Genomic DNA, 18,051 nt, shown 5'->3' with positions numbered 1-18,051 from the left:
AACAATATTGATGATGAAATACGAGCATTACAAATACATTGTGCAAAATAACTTGTCTGACTCCGAGGGAAACGGTTTAATAGTTTACTAAGTACCTGACCATTACTCATCTTTTCTTCTCATAGGAGTTGACCCTAGTACCACTCCTCATGCCATGCAGTGGGCTATACGTGCCAACAACACCCAGTCACGTGCCATTGGTAGCAGTGCAGCTACTCCTCAAACCACAAGTGGCGGCACAGGGTTTATCTATGTTGATTCCACGTCACTCAGACGAAGTGGTGGTAATGCTGCTGCTGCCAGTACTGCTGCCACCAGTGAGGTGCCTGGGACTAATGGTTCTCACAGTATGAGTAACTCGGCCAGTGCGCTGGCACGAGCTTTTGGTATCGTTGTAAGGGAGGTGAGTTAGCTTAGCTTGAGGTACTTTGAAATAAGCCATTTCAGATGGCTTGCTATCGGCGTATTTATTTACCAAGAGAGGATTGTTACGCATATCATCTTCTAGTTCATAACAATTCTAGCCTTTTAACTTTCCTGCAATTTCCACTTACTACTGATGCACCTTGTTTCATGTTACTGACAGGTTTTGGTTGGTTGAATTCACACCCCAGACTTAGGTCCTCTGTAACTACTACATTCCTCTGTATTTGTGATGAACTTAAATTCTTGATGACGATTACTATGGAGGAATGACAATCGGCTGGATTCATTCTCTTGTGGCTCTTGTTAAACCTACTATAAGATATCCCAAAAATTGACATAGAACAAGCATGCCCCCATTCCTTTAAGTGGCTTGCACTTTCGGCACTTGATTAACTTTCTCTTCGGTGCATGCCCCTTCACACCTAATTTATACTGCATTTTCCTCTATAGGTAACTGATCTCCTCAACATTGCCCAGGACCCATCAGCATTGCCAGCTGAAAGCCTCACTCCCAGTCCAGTAGCCTTGACTGAAATCAGCGCCCTAGTTGTCCAGCAGTTGCAAGCAGCCTGGAACTGGTTAGCTGTTGTCTTGGATTGCACAGAAGCTCAGCTTCGATTTGGATTATCGCTATCTGCTGCTACTGACCCCTCCCACCCCTCCCATCCCCTCCATGAATTCCATCCTAAAGCCAACAAAGATAGACGCACTCGTGAAGATCCCTCGCTTCTGAGAGCTTTGGAAAACAAACGGAAAAGATCTGTATTAAGACGGTGAGTAATTTTTTCCTCAGCTGTTATGAAAAAAGCTCTTAATTTCAGGTCTGTTCAATTTGTTTTTGTTGCAGTAGTTCTAGACTAGTAGGAGGCACAGTGGCCTCAGGGTTTAGTGCACCCATCTCCGGATTTGAGCCCTGGCACGGGACATTGTGTTGTGTCGTGTTGAAGACATTTAACTCTCACAGTGCCTCTCTCCACCCAGGCGTAAAACTGGGTACCAGCGAATTTAATGCTAGGGGGCACCTCTGCAAAGGACTATCCCATCTAGGGGGAGTAGAAATACTCCTAGTCGCTTCATACCTCAGAAAGAGGTGATTGGTGCCGGTCTGATGGGTCATTTGGCTTGTATATGCAGACTTAAACTTTATTTATCCAGACAAAGCTAGCCTGAGCCCTTTTTGTGTCCATGGTTATTATTATCACGGAATCTCCACAACCGCTCCACTCCGCCTTATCATTTAAATGACCATTAATGGCGTTGTTAAGACCTCTTTATTCATTCTCTTTGAGTTTTCCTTTTTGCGCTTCAAGGAACAAACTTTTGACCTACAACGTATGGTATTTCCAGCTGGTCACTTGCCTTAGTATTGACACTTGCGAGGAGAATTTTAATGCCCATCAAATAGGACAAATGTGTTTCGATGAATATGCGCATATTTCATTTTGCTTTCCGTTGCGGCATATTTGACAATTTTGTTACATAGTTTCAATCTTCTCATAAGATATGCTCTTGCCAAGAACCACTAGTATCAATGATGGTTGATGGTAATTTTAAAGCCCATTTAAGTTTCCCGAAGTGAGACTTGGGCTGGTACTTTTTGATAAGTGGATAGGCTGCTTCATAACCACTTTCGTAAAAAAAACAAACATCTCCGATAAATTGTAACCTGACCCGGAGGTGTCCACGTGAAAGGATACAACAATAATAAGGTAATGTTCTTTTTCCTGTGAAAATAGGCGGCACGGAGCTGCTAGGAGTAACTTGGATACTGGTCGGCAGGACTTCCTAGTTTATGTTCTTTCACTTCTGAGAGGCCATTCAAATGAGCACGGAGACTCCTTGCCGAAGTTGGACGTTTCTTCGTTACGTCACGTGGCTTATGTCTTGGATGCTCTGGTATACTACATACGTAATAACCCTAACGCCAGCTCACAAGCTAACCGGTCTAGTGCAGAGAGGACTGATGCTGCAGATGCCACCAATGACGACGAAGGTGGCGATGATGTTGATGACGAGGACAGTGCAAGTTTCAAGAGAGATGCAGAGGAATACGAAGATGATACAGATCATGTTGAGGACGAACCCATGCCTACACCCAATTTGCCTGGAAATTTACACAGGTTTGCAGTCCTTTACTTGTTGCAGTCACTTTGCCATGGCTCAAATGTGACTAGTAATATATCAAACGCGAAAGACGGTGTTTGACCACATTTCCAAACACCGAGAAGAGAGTTGAAAATATGACATGTAGCAGAGTATATCTGACCGACTTTGAGGTGTTTGGAAATGTGGTGAAACAAAGTGTTGAGTGTTTGATATATCATCTTAATCGAAACTAGAACTAAGGACAAAACGAAGAAATATAATCTTAAAAATGTATGCTAATTAAGATCAGATATCCGACACGTGTTTAAACTGGACGAATTATTAATGAGTTGGTGAACATTATTTCCAGATTTTCGCTTTGGTAAAGGTGAGAAAAGAACAACACAAAAGAACAAAATATTTTTCAGTACCAGTGAAAGTAGTGCTCAGTAGCTTTCATTTTGGATAGTCACATGAGGTCTTCCAAACACTTGAAAGTAAGAATTACATTGAGCTTACTCATGGGGAAGGATTTTAGGAACTCTGTGTTTCTTGTCTGAACGTGAAATTTCAAATGTTTTCGTTGATTCTCGCGTAAAAGTGTTAGTGACTGAAAATGCAATTGAAAGCAAAGAAGTAAGTAATTGTTTTCAAGGCAAATCATTGTTCTCTCCCTTTTTACTATTCAATGATAAGAAAATCCTGGGCGCATTACTTTTGACGGGGTAAAGTACTCTTACATTGTCATTCGAGAAATGCTTAGAGCTGCTATTTGCTGACCCACATACAGTATATATCCACTTGCGTGTGACTTGTTGACTATTTGCTTGTGAAACATCAGCTGGTAGTCTAATGTCTAGATATTTAAATCTACCCAACATGTTGGATTAGATTCCTGTTGATGTGCTAAATCATGTCAGTCTCTGCAGTTGTCAGTTAATTCTTGTTGTATAGCGAAAACTACATCAAAACATTTGAAACCTGGCACAGCGCAAGGGATGTTTTTGTTACAATTATTTGTAAAGACGTAGCGTGCATTGTGTTTTCAGCTTTTTTGTGATGACTGACTCCACCACCGTGTTGGGCTGTACCCCTCCAGACCCATACCAGGCACCAGTAGAGGAGGCTTTGCCGCTTGCATGCCAGCCACACTTTTTACACCCTGCAGCACGTAGGGAGCAGATGTTTGGAACTGTGCATGAACACACAGACAGTGACAAGGGTACACCCCTGGTTAGCAGCATGGCTTTGTCAAGAGAAGATTCTGAAACTGTATTCTCTGCTGCGAGAATATTCAACGAAGCCGGTGTGGGACAGGAAGGGATTCCAATGGAAGTTAACGGTAAGAGAGGTTAAGCATGGCAGTGCAGAGTTCTAAAATGTGTGTACAGCCCTGATAGAAATAGACTCAGTTTTATATGGAACATTTTGTAACTTGTAAATTGAATTTCAAAGAATCATTACTTTTTTTCCAGTTTAGCTACTAGTTATCAAACCAAACAGAAAATCGTGTCTGATGAAACATGTTTGACTGGACAATAGGACTGGCGCTTGCCTGCTAATTACTTCAAACCCTATACGAAAAAAATGCTTTTTACTGAATAAAAACAATTTCTTCCGATGTAACTGAAAAGTTGGTTCACTTCCTACGAAATTAGTTTACTTAGCACGTAGATGTATTTATAAGCTTAACTTCGTTGTACATGTTTGGCAGGAATGCAATAGTCGAAAATTCAACCTGTGTTGTCTGCAAGGCTTGTATTAGGGAAGTACAGTTGTATTGTTCGAGTTGGATTAGGCTAGGTTTTTAAAATCTAAAACCTTTGAAGAAATGGAAGAAACCATTATTTCCTAACTATGAAAGTCGGGCTTGCTCCCAAACGTTTTTGTGCTCTCCACAGAAAGCAAGCCCTCAGCAGAACCGTCAACCTCATTCGTAGCACGTCCTGATAATGCTTTGGAATCCACCATACCTGTCGCTCCCAAACCTTTCATTTCCAATGGAACCTCTGCCAACTCCCTCTTGGGCCGTTGGCGTTTGTGTGTGGAGTTATTTGGTCGAGTGTTTCTTGAAGATGTTGGATCTGAACCATCGTCAGTGTTGAATGAGTTGGGAAGGTTTGATGTGAAAGAGTCCAAATTTAGAAGAGATACGGAGCGATTGAGGAACTCCACCCAAAGAGATTTGACTCTTGAGGTAAGATGGTTCCTGATTTTGTGGGTGTGAAAATCGTATTTGTCTCTTCACTAATTTGCCTCCCCTACCGGCATTGCGTCACATATCATGCTCTTCAGCCCTTTTTTCTCTTTGATGATTTGTAACTCTATTGCCTACCCCTCCCCCAAGTAACAGATGAGCACCATAGGTTAAGAATTGTTTTTAAAGAAACAACAGCCTCAAACAACATTGATTTTAAGGGGGATGGGAAGGAGAAGAGGTACGTCTGTAGTACATGTGTCTCGACAGTCTGTGCGAGATTGAACCTCTGGTCATGGCAAACATATTTTACGGAACTGGGGCTTTCTGTTTCAAAGGTGGGCTAAATTTTGCCATAGCAATTGCCTGGGTGAACCAGATGTGTTACTGAAAACATTTCATCACTCGTGTGGGTAAGTCATTCAAATTGACTCTAAACGTTCAAAGAGCTTGCGAAACTTGGATACCAGTGACCAGTTACATTGAAGAACATAATTGCTTCCAGAAGTTGCGAAATGTTTGGGTGGCAAAAGTGCTAATGAACACACGCATTCATTGCTTAAGTTTTCAACCTGCACCACACAAAAACGATTTCGTACATCGACCTTAAATTCCTGTGGACAGTTAAAATATCTTTGTAGCTTGATCATAGACTGAAGTGCTGACACTAATCAGACTGGGAAGTTGTGTCCGTTATCATGATAGTTGTGTCATAGGGAACCTAAAATAGCCTTTAGACAAACAGAAAAATTCACAGTGACAGGTTAGTGAGGTATACAAAAACACGAAAGGGGTAATAGGAAGCCAGTAAGCAACAAGGATGTATTGTGGAAGATGTAATTTGTGAAATACGAAAGATCGTGTTTGACCACATTTCCAAACACGGAGAAGAGAGTTGAAAATGTGGCGCGCCACGGGGTATTTTGGCGACCCTCGAGGTGTTTGGAAATGTGGTCAAACACGGTCTTTCGTGTTTGATATATTTTCTCAAGCGAAACTAAAACTAAGGAGAAAGCGGAGAAATAAAATCGTAAAAATTCTATGTTAATTTAGATCAGATATCCAAACACCGTCAGGGTCATGATGTTCTTTGTTTAAACTTGGTGAAGTATTAATGAGTTTGGGAAGAAGATTTGAAAACTTGAATGTGTGTGATCTGACTCAGGTTGAGCGTGACCGAGCCACACTGATACAACAGACCATCAGGCAGCTTAACACGCAGTTTGGCCGTCGTGGGCCCAGGTCTCGCCCCATGACTATACATCGTGTGAAGGTCACATTCAAGGATGAACCAGGCGAGGGCAGTGGGGTAGCAAGGAGCTTTTACACTGCAGTAGGAGAAGCGTTCTTATCTGGAGAAAAACTACCTGCTCTGGAACCCAGCAGAAGTAAGCTTCCTTTTGACCAAGAAACATTTCTTCAAAATGTCGTAGAGATATGTCTAATCTTTTTTATCATGGTTATCAATTTTACATACAATCGATTTTGTTTTCCTTTTTAATTTGAACACTTACATTCGTAGAGTGAATGCTTATGTTTGCTGACAATTTATTTCTTTATTTTTTTCATTTTTTATGCTATTCTTGGGCAAAAATCTTGTTAATTCACTGAAGTGAAGCAAGATTGTTACTGAAGATTCAATATTGTGTTCTTGTTTGAAAAAAAGGAATAACAAATTAGTTTCGTCCTTGTTTGTTAATGTACTTAACACTTCTATACTTAAGTTACCTCTACTGTGTTGGTTTTCTGTGTTTAAAAATTAACATTACACTATGTTTTTATTCCAATCACAACAGGCATAGTTCATCGCAGTAAACGAGTCCCAAGTTATGGTTGCAAGCGTGATCGTGAACGTGAACGTGACGTGAGAAGACAGCTGTCAGCTGATGCTCGAGCATTCCACTTCAGTGGTAGCAGCAGCGCTGATGGAGAGGACGCTGATGGTGATTCACTGCCGTACCACAGGAAGTCCTTGGGAGAGAAGCTCTATCCACGTGTACACGCCTTGCAGCCTGTAAGTTCTGTCGTTTATAGCCTCAAAATGCTAGAATAGTATGTAGTGCGAGTCATCACAAACCTAGCAGCTCAAAACACTAAGTGCACTTGACTCTTGTTTTTTTCCTGTAACATGAAACTACGAAGAGAGCGAGAGTATTGTTACTATCACTAGGCTACATTTTAGCCCATTGTTAGTTACCTCCACATTACCTTAACAGTTTACCAGTGCTGGGTGGCAAGAGGTGATTATTGAGATTACCATTGTAACATGGGTAAATATTTTCCCATTTTGTCCCTCTTTCAGTCACTTGCTAGCAAGATCACAGGCATGTTACTGGAGCTATCTCCAGCCCAGTTACTGCTGCTTTTAGCCAGTGAAGACACCTTAAGACAAAGAGTTGAGGAAGCTGTAGAGCTTCTTCTTGTATCTGGCAAGTAGGTGGATAATTTTTTTAATGGTAAAAATTCTTTCATTGTTGTTGTTGTTTCCTGTATACTTCCCTTAACTTGTGCCCCTCGTGTGGTTACCACAGAGTGTAGGAGAATCCAGACTTAAAAAGGATGCATTGAAAGTGGCATTTTCAGAAACCCGATGGGGTAGGAGAAGTCGTTAGTCTAGAAGAAGAAGCAGAGGCAGTGAATGTCATCTGCCAAGGGATCTGTGAATGTCCAAAACTGCCAAGTCTAGACAACCCTAAAACTCATTGTTGGTACTTTTTGTCACGGCGACAGTCTGATAGCAGATGTTTTGCCTTCACAGGAAACCAATAAAGGATGCAGATGATGACTCCCTTAGCCCTGGTGGGGATCTTGATGATTCTGAAGATGACAGTTCTCCATTGTTCCACCAACCCGGCAAGACTGGCTTTTACTCCCCACGGCCCGGAAAGTGTACAGAGGAAAGACTTAACTGCTTCAGGAATGTCGGCAGGTATGCTGTCATTGTAATATAACTTGTATGATCCGTTTGCTTGTCATGATGGTATTATCTAATACAGGGTAGTGTAAGTGAATTGTTGTATGCAATTGATGTTATCTTCCCTCTATGGAGAGGAAGGCCCGTGATATTTTAGTTATTTTTAAGCGGGTAGGGGAGGGCAAAAGTGTGCAATAGTCTCGCATACTTGCTCTGTTCACTGAGAAATCCTGTTTTGCACCAAGCCCTTCAGTTGCTAGTCTGTAGGTTTGTAGCAGAAAATTGCTATAAAGCAGGTTTGTCACCAAGCAGCACAAGGGAGAACACTATGTCACTGTTGATTTAAATCTTTTACAGTGCCTCTATGAACAAATCCTCCATATCCATTTTTTTTTAATTTTCGTACACAATACGTCTTTCTTAAATATCTTATCAAATTTCAATCTCTTACGAACATTAGAACTCACGTTTTTTGGAGCTTTATTTCCGAGAATTTACGGCCGCTATCAGTATTCCTTGTTCTAAGGCTTCTTTGGGAATTGGAGTAAATGACGTCATTTACTCAAAAATGCCGCACGGGTTGAAATTGTAATAACAAATTGTAGAAAATTGCATGACTATAAGATCCAAAGGTTTTGTTATTCGATATGCAAATTGCTGTATTGTTATTATAATTTCAACCCGTGTGGTATTTTTGAGTAAATGACGTCATTTACTCCAATTCCCAACCAAGCCTTGGAACAGGCAAAATTTTAATTTAAATGGCGGCCGTAAATTCTCGGAAATAAAGGTCCAAAAAAAAGGTGAGTTCTAATGTTCGCAATAGATTGAAATTTGGCAAGATATCTACGAAAGACCTATTGTGTACCAAAATGCTAAAAATTGGATATCGAGAATTTGATCATAGGGGCACTTTAGTAGCTCCAAAGCTCTTAGTTTTCCTTATGGAGTTAACACCAGTGGAGACATTGATTGAGATACGTAATGCTTTGATAGAATTTGTATTATTTTCTCGTCGGTTTAAACATGTATTTAAAGCCTTGAGGGTGCGGTAAAACTATCATTTTCACAGATGCTTTTTTTTTTCCCAGTCTGATTCGTGTTTTGTATCTGGCGTAAATTCACTTTAGCTATGTTTCAGAAGTGTCCGTAATCTCTGACCGAAATTTGCCCGAAATGAGATAAAATGTGTTCGAAAATTAAACGTCCGAAATTTTAACGTCCGAATTTTTTTTGCAAGTGATGTATGTTCAGCAGTCATTTAAATAACTGACCAACTTCCTTTCTGTTTGTATCCAAGGATCATGGGCTTGTGTCTACTACAGAATGAGTTGTGTCCAATCAACCTCAACAGACATGTCATAAAGCACATTCTCTCCAGAAGGGTAAGTCAGCATCAAATCTTCCATCTTAGTGTGCCTTGTAGTATATAAACGTTACACACGAGTTCAAATAACTAAAAGTAGATTACAACATGCACATTTCACATGTCACAATTGTCTCAACGACGGTTCTAGAAAGTTCCGTTAATGCAAAGTAGTTTTTTTGGCCAGTGATCGATACTTTTATTGCGCGTTACATCATTAACGGTATAATGACTAACTGTTATTATTTTTACTGAGGTGCTTGGAACAACAATATTGCAATTTATTCCCTGACAAACAGTTTGGAAAAATAAAAATCGTTAGCAAATATGAAGAAAAATACGAATTGACTACATCTGGTAATGCGTTCAGAAAGCCGGCCGTGGTTGCAAAATGATAATGACTGGTATTTTCTTTTGTATAATTGAAGGAGCTCACGTGTTTCTACTTGTTATTTTGTAGACTGGTTGGCATGACCTGGCATTCTTTGACCCTATGCTGTACGAAAGCTTACGCAAGCTGATTCTTGAAGCTGCTTCTCCCAATGCTGAACACATATTCAAGGGACTCGACCTGACATTCAGTGTCCAGGTCACCGCGGACGAAGGTGATGGCAACCAAGTAGAGTTGATTAAAGGTGGAAAGAATGTGGCAGTCACATCGTCTAATGTGCATGAATATGTTCGCCTGTACGCAGAACACAGGATGGCTGGTAATAACAAGAGAGCTCTTCAGGTAAGTTCTCTTTATCACCTGCTCGTAATCAGCCATGTTCATCTCTCGCAGGATTGGGTTGGGACACCAACATGGCCGCCGTTTCATTGTTTAAGGACACCAATATGGCAGCCGCAGCGCAATGTGGAAACGCTCTGTGTACGAAAATTCTATCAGAAGAGCATCACTGACATAAAAAAAAAACAACTTTTAGATAAGAGTTTTATAAGTTTCAACGACAAGCAGAACGATCGTTTTGTTGCTATGGCAACATTAAAGGTAGTCAAATGTTCACTCCTAAAACTACCCGTTAAAGGTTGGTTGTGAAGTGGGAAAAAAGGTGTTTTCACAAATTTTCACAGTTGAAACAATCAGCGTCCTAAAATTCTAATGTGGGATATAGAACTGTAACGGAGATCCGTAAAATTGTACTAAGTGTGATATCTTTAACTCTAGTAATGACGCAGGTCACTTTCTCTTTGAAGGCTCTTCGTAGCGGAGTACTGGATGTTATACCTCAGTCCTCATTTGATAACCTGACTGCGGAGGATTTTCGCTTGCTGTTAAATGGTTGTGGTGAAGTGAATGTGCAGCAGCTGATAAGCTATACGTGTTTTAATGATGAAACAGGAGGTTTGTAGTGTCATAGCAGCAATTATTGTGAGGTGTAAAGGTTGTCCAAGGACGCACAGACCTTTAGTTAAGTGCGACTCCGTCTACGAAATACGAATTCATGTTTTCAACGAAACACTGACAAAGAGTGCAAAGCCAACTTTCGTCATTGAAGATCACCTCTAGGTTTGCTAAACTGTCAAGTTACAGAGAATTATCTTGAGCACCTCCCCCTCCCCCCCCCCCCCTCCTCTCCCAACACCTCTATGCCAGTTGTAGAAGAAAACCGGTACGAAATGGTGTTTGGATGTAGTGAAAAAGGATGTGAAGCCCTATATATGATTTTAAGAGTATCTTGTTTTTTATATCGCTTAGTTGTACTGCATTACTTTTTCTTGTTGTGCGCTCTCTTCTTTCGCCATTTTCTGCCCAGTTTACCCGTGTTGAGTAACTGGTTTTCTCAAAGTTGTGCATGACTTCTGGTCTTTGCTATTCTCAGGTGCTGGAGCTGAAAAGTTGCTCAAGTTCAAGAAGTGGTTCTGGTCTATAGTGGAAAAAATGAGCAATTCTGATAGGCAGGACTTGGTGAGTGTTTTTGAAAAAAGCTATTCTACACCACTCTGAAGTTTGATTAGTGGTTTTGGAAAGTACAGTGAATTTTAAGTGTTCTCCTTAGTTTTAGTTTCGATTGAGAAGATATATCAAACACTCAAGACAGTGTTTGAACCCATTTTGCAAACACCTCGTAGTTCGTCAAAATACTCCGCTGTGCGTCGTATTTTAGCGCTATTCTCTGTGTTTGTCAATGTGGACAAACACGGTCTTTCATGTTTGATATATTACATGAAACATTCTAGAGGTATGATTTTCGTTTTGACGCGAGGATTTAAATGAGCTTATTACAGATATTTTCTTATTTAGATAGTTAACTAATCAACTGCCATATTTTAAACTGATGTTACTTTCTTCTAAGGTCTATTTCTGGACATCGAGCCCTGCCCTACCTGCCAGCGAGGAAGGTTTCCAACCAAAACCATCAGTTACAGTGAAACCCGCTCATGATCATCAACTGCCTACAGCGAACACATGCATTTCTCGTCTCTACATCCCTCTCTATTCTTCTCGAGCTATACTTAAGAGCAAACTTCTTCTGGCAATCAAGACTAAGACCTTTGGATTTGTGTAGATGAGAATATCACCAGTTGAAAATTTGACTCTTCTTTTCTGTCCAGAAGTCGTCGATAGAAGAGGCGGAACGAACAGTTGGACCAATTCAAAGTAGATACGAATCAAAGAAACAAAAACTGACTGCTGTTTGTTTAACAGAGGTTAAGGATTGCAGATTCCTCACTATGAAGTCCAAGTCTTGTGTTGTAATATTAATTCTTACCAATGACTTAAGATCTGCTGTCACTACAAGGATCGTTGCACAATTTCGCGCTATTTGACAATTATGTACTTAGAGTTAAAATAAATATTTCATGGAACTGATACTGCTACAATTCATGTAAAGCCCAAAATACTTCTGAGATAATCAGCAGTTCGAACAATTCAGGAGAAAAACCTCTGGGCTTATAGTTGTTTAAAAATATTTTAGTGAGTTTATTTGTTTTTATTATTTTCAAAACAAAAAAAAGGGTAAGTACACCGTACGCATGCGTGTAACGTTATGTATTACGAAATGAAAAACCGTACATTGAGCGAAAAATTCTGAAATTGTTCCGCTTGCATACACAGGACTCCCCACAGTTCAGATTAAAAGTTCTCCTAGATGAATCGCGACTCGTTGACCCCGTTACCTCTGTGTGAAGGTGGATGATGAAAACAGTTCGCTCACAGGAGACTTGCTATCTTTCCGTTGCCTTTGGGGTAGTTTTTTCTTCTCTTTCTTTTTTTTTTCTTTTTTTTTTTTTTTTTGTGAACAAAGTGACTTTATTTTCTCCCAGACCCCACTGGTCAGTTTGGGGCCTGTTCTCGTGAATAATTTCTATCCTGTGATTCGATGATTTTTTGTGTGTGCAATGAATGAATGAATGAAGATGTTTGTAATAACTCAAGTCCTGTGACATTCAGGGACTAAAATGCCCATAAATCAAAATAGCTATCGACCCGCCATGGAAATTCTAGCCTGTGACACAGTCGCCTTTAAATGCTCTATCGATAACATAAAATTACTGCTAAAAATTAATTTTTGTGCGTCGAAATGTTATACCCAATTCTAGCAAATGTCCCAAATACGGATGCCCCGTTCTAGATCAGGAGTACCAAGTCATCACCCCCGCAGACAGCGCATACCTATATAGGTGTTTCCTGGGAATACCCTCTCTCTAGGGACTATCCAGCTACTCTGGAGCTTGGAACTGTATTACAAAATGTTATTTCAATTCCAATCGAATTGATCAGTTAGACAATTCTTAAAGAACCTAATCTACTTTCCTAGCTTTTTCTTCCATGACAATCCATTAGAAGGACTTCACACATGATCAAGCAAGCAATCCGTAGGTCAGTCTGACGGATGGACAGACGGACGGTCAGTCAGTCGGTGATTCAGTAAGTCGATCAATCAACCCACACCTTATCAAGGATCACTTTAGACCTTATCAATCGTCGCTTCATCACTTTTAAGGCCTTGATATGCGCTACCTTGGGGCTTGGTATTCTATGGGATTATTGCCTCCCAAATTAATATTTGGATTGCAAGAGAGCAGAAAATACTCAAGAAATGCTCGCAATGTCCTATATTGACCAAAAACCTTCTGGGATGTTCTATTTCTCATGTAATTTTCGAATTTAGAAATCTGCAAACAATGCCATTTAATTCTTTAGGGAAGTTTCTGAAAACTTCGGGTGTACTTGTATAAGAACGTGGGTTTCGTCCGTAAGAGAGCAATGAAAATGGAATGAAGCCGAGTGCTGTAATCTGAGAAGTTAAATAAACCAGTCCGTTACTGTTACCGACGATCCTGAGATCTCTATGGGAAAAACCTTACACTGCATTGACAGTCCTTACGTCTCTCCTGCCCTCCGGAAACACTTTGTACCATTTAGGTAAACTAGTCTAATTCATTACTGTCATTCACAAGTTCGCTGATAACGTACTTTGATTTATAGCTAGCGATCTAGCAAGCCATTGGCGCGATCTGCTGACGCTTTTAAACTTTAAACCTGCAAAATGTTCCAAGATATTTTCTCCTCTCTAATTTCTGTTTTCTAAAGGCTTTAAACATCATGTTTGACAAACAAACGATACAAACAATAAATAGCCAAAATAAACGACCGAGAGCTTAAGGGGGACTGAACACTACAAGTGTTATTGACGCTTTTCTCAAAACCTTCCTGTATGACCCTCCCTCAAACATTCATACAAAACAGAAGTTAAAAATGAAATTGGCAAAAATTTAGCGTTTTCTTAGTTTGCGAAAAAATCCGTCTTAACTGATAAAGATTCCAGTGCTATTTTAGCAAAGCAGGCGTAGACTTTCAGACAGACATGGACAGACATTGGCGTTTAGATGGCGACCAATTAGTAAAAGTTCGCTTGTGATCTCGTTCCTACTGTATTTATGCCTGTCAAACACACACTCAATGGACAATTTCTACAGCCCTTAACTTTTGATTTGTTTATTAATCCTGCCCTTTCTTTTTTACCAAAAATTACCAAAAACTAATCAAAATAACTACAAAAATATTTCTTTCTCGCAGGTGCAATTGATGACTGTTTCTCAAAAGCTGAGTAAAATATAAATGTAATGGATATATTTGACAGAAAAGTTTTAAACTGTCTTCACACAGCACTATAGCTGGGAACTGGAATGATAATCAAGTCATTCATTTCTGACCGCCACCAGACAATTGCAAAGTGGATGAGAGAGGAATGTCCCAAGAGATGCAGAGAACTACGAAAGCCAGTCATTGACCACTTCTTTGACCTATGGCACATTGGCAAAAGTAAATAATGAAATTATGCATGTTTCATTAGGGCGAGTAATAATATCATTTTTATTAGTGATTGCAATTTTTTTCCCTTTGTACATTGATTTTCACAATGCTTTTCTCTTTTTCATGCCAGAAATTCAAAAGGTCTTAACAAAGCTAAGTAAGAAAAAGGGCTGCGAGGTTATTGCAAGGTGGAAGCAGACTTGTGTGAGGCATTTCTATTGGTCAGTAACCTCTACAACACCAAAGCTTGGAGATGTGATACTAGCTAAATTCAAGGCCTTCCTGTATCACATCATAAACCAACACAAAGATTTGCCAAACCAGCTCTTTAATAAGTGTGCTCACGGTCTAATTATTACGCCACGTGTTTGGTTGACAAAAGGTATTTGTATTTTCTATTCTGGCTCATATAGCATTTCAGCATAGATACAATGTATGAAGTCAATACTCACCAAATGTCTGAAAATACTATTTTTCTCAGGGGCCATTGCCTACGAGAAGTTGGTTGAAGCCCTTACTCAGAACTCGCTATTAAAGGGTATCAAGCAAGCATCCCCTGTGGCACAGACCAGCTGCTTAGAGGGATACCACTCTGTTGTAAACCAGTTTGCCCCGAAGATGCTGGCCTACTCCTACTTGGGATGTTGTGCCGGTGAGTGACAGCTAGTGCAGCTCAGACAGCACAGTTTATAAAAAGATGCTCTTTTCTTTCTTTACTTTTACACATTTCACTTGATTTTCTTATTTAGATTATATATTAATTATCACTCCTGGAAAATTATGGGCAAATTAACTAGCTCCAATGATGGCTATCATATTTGCAAAACAAGAGAAATGCTTTACACATCATACAAAAAAGTATTATTTCCTGCAATCCAAAATAAATGACCTTGTTTTTTAATTATTTTTAATTGTAGTACTATTTTAGCAGCCATCCACTTTAACTATAACCTGAAGAGGGAGACGAAAGTTGACGCTCATGCAAATCCAAGGCTGAAGGTGACCTACCCTAAATACAAACAGTGAGAGGCGACAGTCCGAGAAGTAATAGTGGTCCAAAACTATGGTAAAGGACTCCGATATAAAATAAATTGCATCGGGAATGCCATATCTGATATTTTAAACTCTTCATTGCACTTTTACCTCATTTTCTGTTTTTGTCAGACTATGTTGCTGAATTGTATGAAACATTGACCACAACACCAAGGGAAGTGCTAAAAGGTATAAGGAAGGAACTGGCAGAAGAGGAACCAGAGGCTCTACACACCATGCTGCTAGAAAAGGAGGACAAGGAAACAGCAAAAAACAAATACAAACAAAGAAAAGCAAAGGAAACAGTTTTATGTCCTCCAACCTGTTCTGGTATTTGAAAATTTGATTTTGCAAATGAGCATGCAAATAGGAAAACCTCCAACATCCCCCTCTTCCCACCCAAAGCATGATCACCCGAACGTACTGTGTTATAAACTTTGAGTTGGAATAACACATTTGAAGTGAAATCGTTATTTTACGAGGGTGATGCTAAATAGCTAACAAGGGCCTAACAAACCCGTGGCCCTCCAAATTATAATATCATAATAAAACTATGCAATGGTATAAAAAATTATCTTGTTAAAAATAACTGTTCAAATAATCTAATTGAAAGGTCTTAGTGCTCAGCAGCAACTTGACCTTAATGTCTGAATGATGTGTTCACCAGGCATTTCATTGGCCAAATTTCAAAAAAAAAAAACAACACATCAACAGTAAGATGTTTTAAGTGAGTAATCTTAACCATATGTATTGCTGCAACTGCTCCATTTTACCATGTATGGATGCACAACAGACCACAGTTGCTGGCAGAAGGAGGACCCCTATGTGCAGAAAGTGTGGCAATCCAAGGAGAGGACACAAAAAGGGCCAATGCAGCGGTAAAAGTGCAACATAGTGTATTATTTTACTCCCAATCAGTTATAAGGTGTAGTCAATAAATGTCCCACCTTCCTACCAATTTACCTATCTGTACCTTACCTGCCTGCCTACCTACCTACCTACCTACCTACCTAAGTACCCACCCACCTATCTACCTTCTTACCCATCTTAGTAAAAGTTAATTTTCTTATAAATTAATCCTCTTCCTCATATCCCTGATAGCCCTCAGTTTCAGTTGGAAATGTTTTTCGAATACTGTTGTATACACAACAGGGAAGTGGAACACGATTTGATGCCCCAACATATTCCCACACAAGTCGAAGGAATTGCCTGTAGGCAACAGACCGGAGGAATCTGTGGAAATAGAAGCCAAGAATTGGAAGTGGGAACATGCAAATGGAATAAATCAACACAAACTTTGATATTATATGGTTAAAGTATTACCATTTATGCAGGTTTTAATATGTTAATGAATGTTTATTCATGTTTTTTTATGCATGTTTACTTGATCAACAGCAGAACGAATTTCAAAACAATGCCAACTGTAGTATCTTCAAGGACAAAGTACATGTATATACAGTGGAATCCCGATTTCTCGAACCTATTAGGCCAGGAAAACGAAAATAATTGTGCGAGAAATCAGGGATTAAAGACCGAGGGATGTGAAACGATTTTTGGCTCAAGTTATCGGGAGTTTCAATCAAAGGTTTGAGAAATCGGGATTCCACTGTACTATATGAATCGTTACGATGATAGTGTAGGAAGTACTGGATTAACTAACAGCTTCAGTGTGAATCTTAGATAAGAAGGTTTGACGCTACAGATAATAAACTTTTAATATTAGTTTGAGACAGAACTTACTCGTGCTCAGCAGTGTCGCCCTGAGCCAACATGGTCGTGTAGGCCTTTGCCCGCAGTGTGTAGCACCCAGTGATTCAAACAAACATCAGAGAAGCCGGGACGCGAAGTAATGCAGTCGCCTTCCCTCTCTAACTCCTCCATCCTTTCAACACATCTGATCACTTCCATGCAGCATTTACACTCCTAGTGCTTCACCACAAACTCTAGCGAACAATTTGAACATTTGCACCTAAAACAGAGGCAGGAAAAATTTAGAGTGATGGTTCGAAAAAGATCCGTTTATACCGCTTGAATATATACAGCCATGTGCAGCCCAAGCGTTATGAGCAAATTAATTTCTGCATAAAATCACCGAGTAAGCACTTTCTTCTATAAAATTAAATGAACGGTACATGAGTAAGATTTCCGTCTATCAGCGTCAAACATATAACAAATAGTAATACAGACCAACTTTCTACCCCCTCTTCCCCGGAAAACCTGCTCCAAAGAATCTCCTCTTCCTCTTCTTCCCGGGCAACTTGCTCGACATAAGCGGCTGCTTCTTGTTCGTTTGCCATCGGCTTCAAGTTTTCAGCGTACGGCAAAAAGTCATCAATTGTTGAATGGAAGCTATCCTCGGAGGTTTCGGAAGACTGTTCCTCAGTACTTTCAAAGGAATGATCCGAAATTTCGTCTCTGGAGACACAAGCCATTTCACAAAAACACCACAAAACAGACAACAACAGCGATACAAAAGCAGCTAAAACAGCGACCGATTGATTGCAAATGTACGTGAAGCCTTTAACGTCACAACCAACGAGTCCGCTGGAAAATTGCATGCTCATCTGAAACGAGTTTTCGTAATGGCGGACGCCTTTTAGGCGACTTTTAGAGCCGAAAATTTTGAGTTTGATGTTCGTGTTTTTTGGCAAATATAGTTACTACTTAACATAAATAGATATTCTATGAGGAAACATGCGCGAAAGAAAAGTATTGATTTTCGTCTTAGGGGCACTTTAAAGAAATTTACCAATGAGCATTTCACCAAC

The 18,051-nt window shown here is 39.9% G+C and overlaps 2 pseudogenes across 2 annotated transcripts in view; one reads left to right on the top strand and one right to left on the bottom strand.

Moving 5' to 3' along the window:
- Positions 1–11,964, top strand: part of LOC149105438 (E3 ubiquitin-protein ligase UBR5-like) — a 40,318-nt pseudogene extending 28,354 nt beyond the window's left edge. Inside the window, exons 23-36 of the transcript XR_016201708.1 lie at positions 126–403; positions 877–1,199; positions 2,163–2,546; positions 3,561–3,853; positions 4,413–4,708; positions 5,874–6,096; positions 6,505–6,722; positions 7,011–7,141; positions 7,467–7,637; positions 8,923–9,007; positions 9,449–9,721; positions 10,186–10,333; positions 10,812–10,897; positions 11,286–11,964. The product of XR_016201708.1 is annotated as an E3 ubiquitin-protein ligase UBR5-like (transcript). The remainder of the gene's footprint in view (positions 1–125; positions 404–876; positions 1,200–2,162; positions 2,547–3,560; positions 3,854–4,412; positions 4,709–5,873; positions 6,097–6,504; positions 6,723–7,010; positions 7,142–7,466; positions 7,638–8,922; positions 9,008–9,448; positions 9,722–10,185; positions 10,334–10,811; positions 10,898–11,285) is intronic.
- Positions 11,965–16,074: 4,110 nt separating this feature from the next.
- LOC149105437 (uncharacterized) lies at positions 16,075–17,777 on the bottom strand (annotated as a pseudogene). Its single transcript, XR_016201565.1, has 3 exons — positions 17,471–17,777; positions 17,024–17,252; positions 16,075–16,516 (listed from the first exon to the last, which is right to left on the bottom strand). The product of XR_016201565.1 is annotated as an uncharacterized LOC149105437 (transcript).
- Positions 17,778–18,051: the final 274 nt, after the last annotated feature.

The sequence above is a fragment of the Orbicella faveolata genome, unplaced genomic scaffold (genome assembly GCF_042242905.1).
Source record: "Orbicella faveolata isolate gen_17 unplaced genomic scaffold, um_ofav_v1 contig_34, whole genome shotgun sequence".
NCBI classification, from domain to species: domain Eukaryota; kingdom Metazoa; phylum Cnidaria; class Anthozoa; order Scleractinia; family Merulinidae; genus Orbicella; species Orbicella faveolata.
Note: the sequence above shows the minus strand (reverse complement) of the source record. Positions and strands in the feature narration are given on the sequence as shown.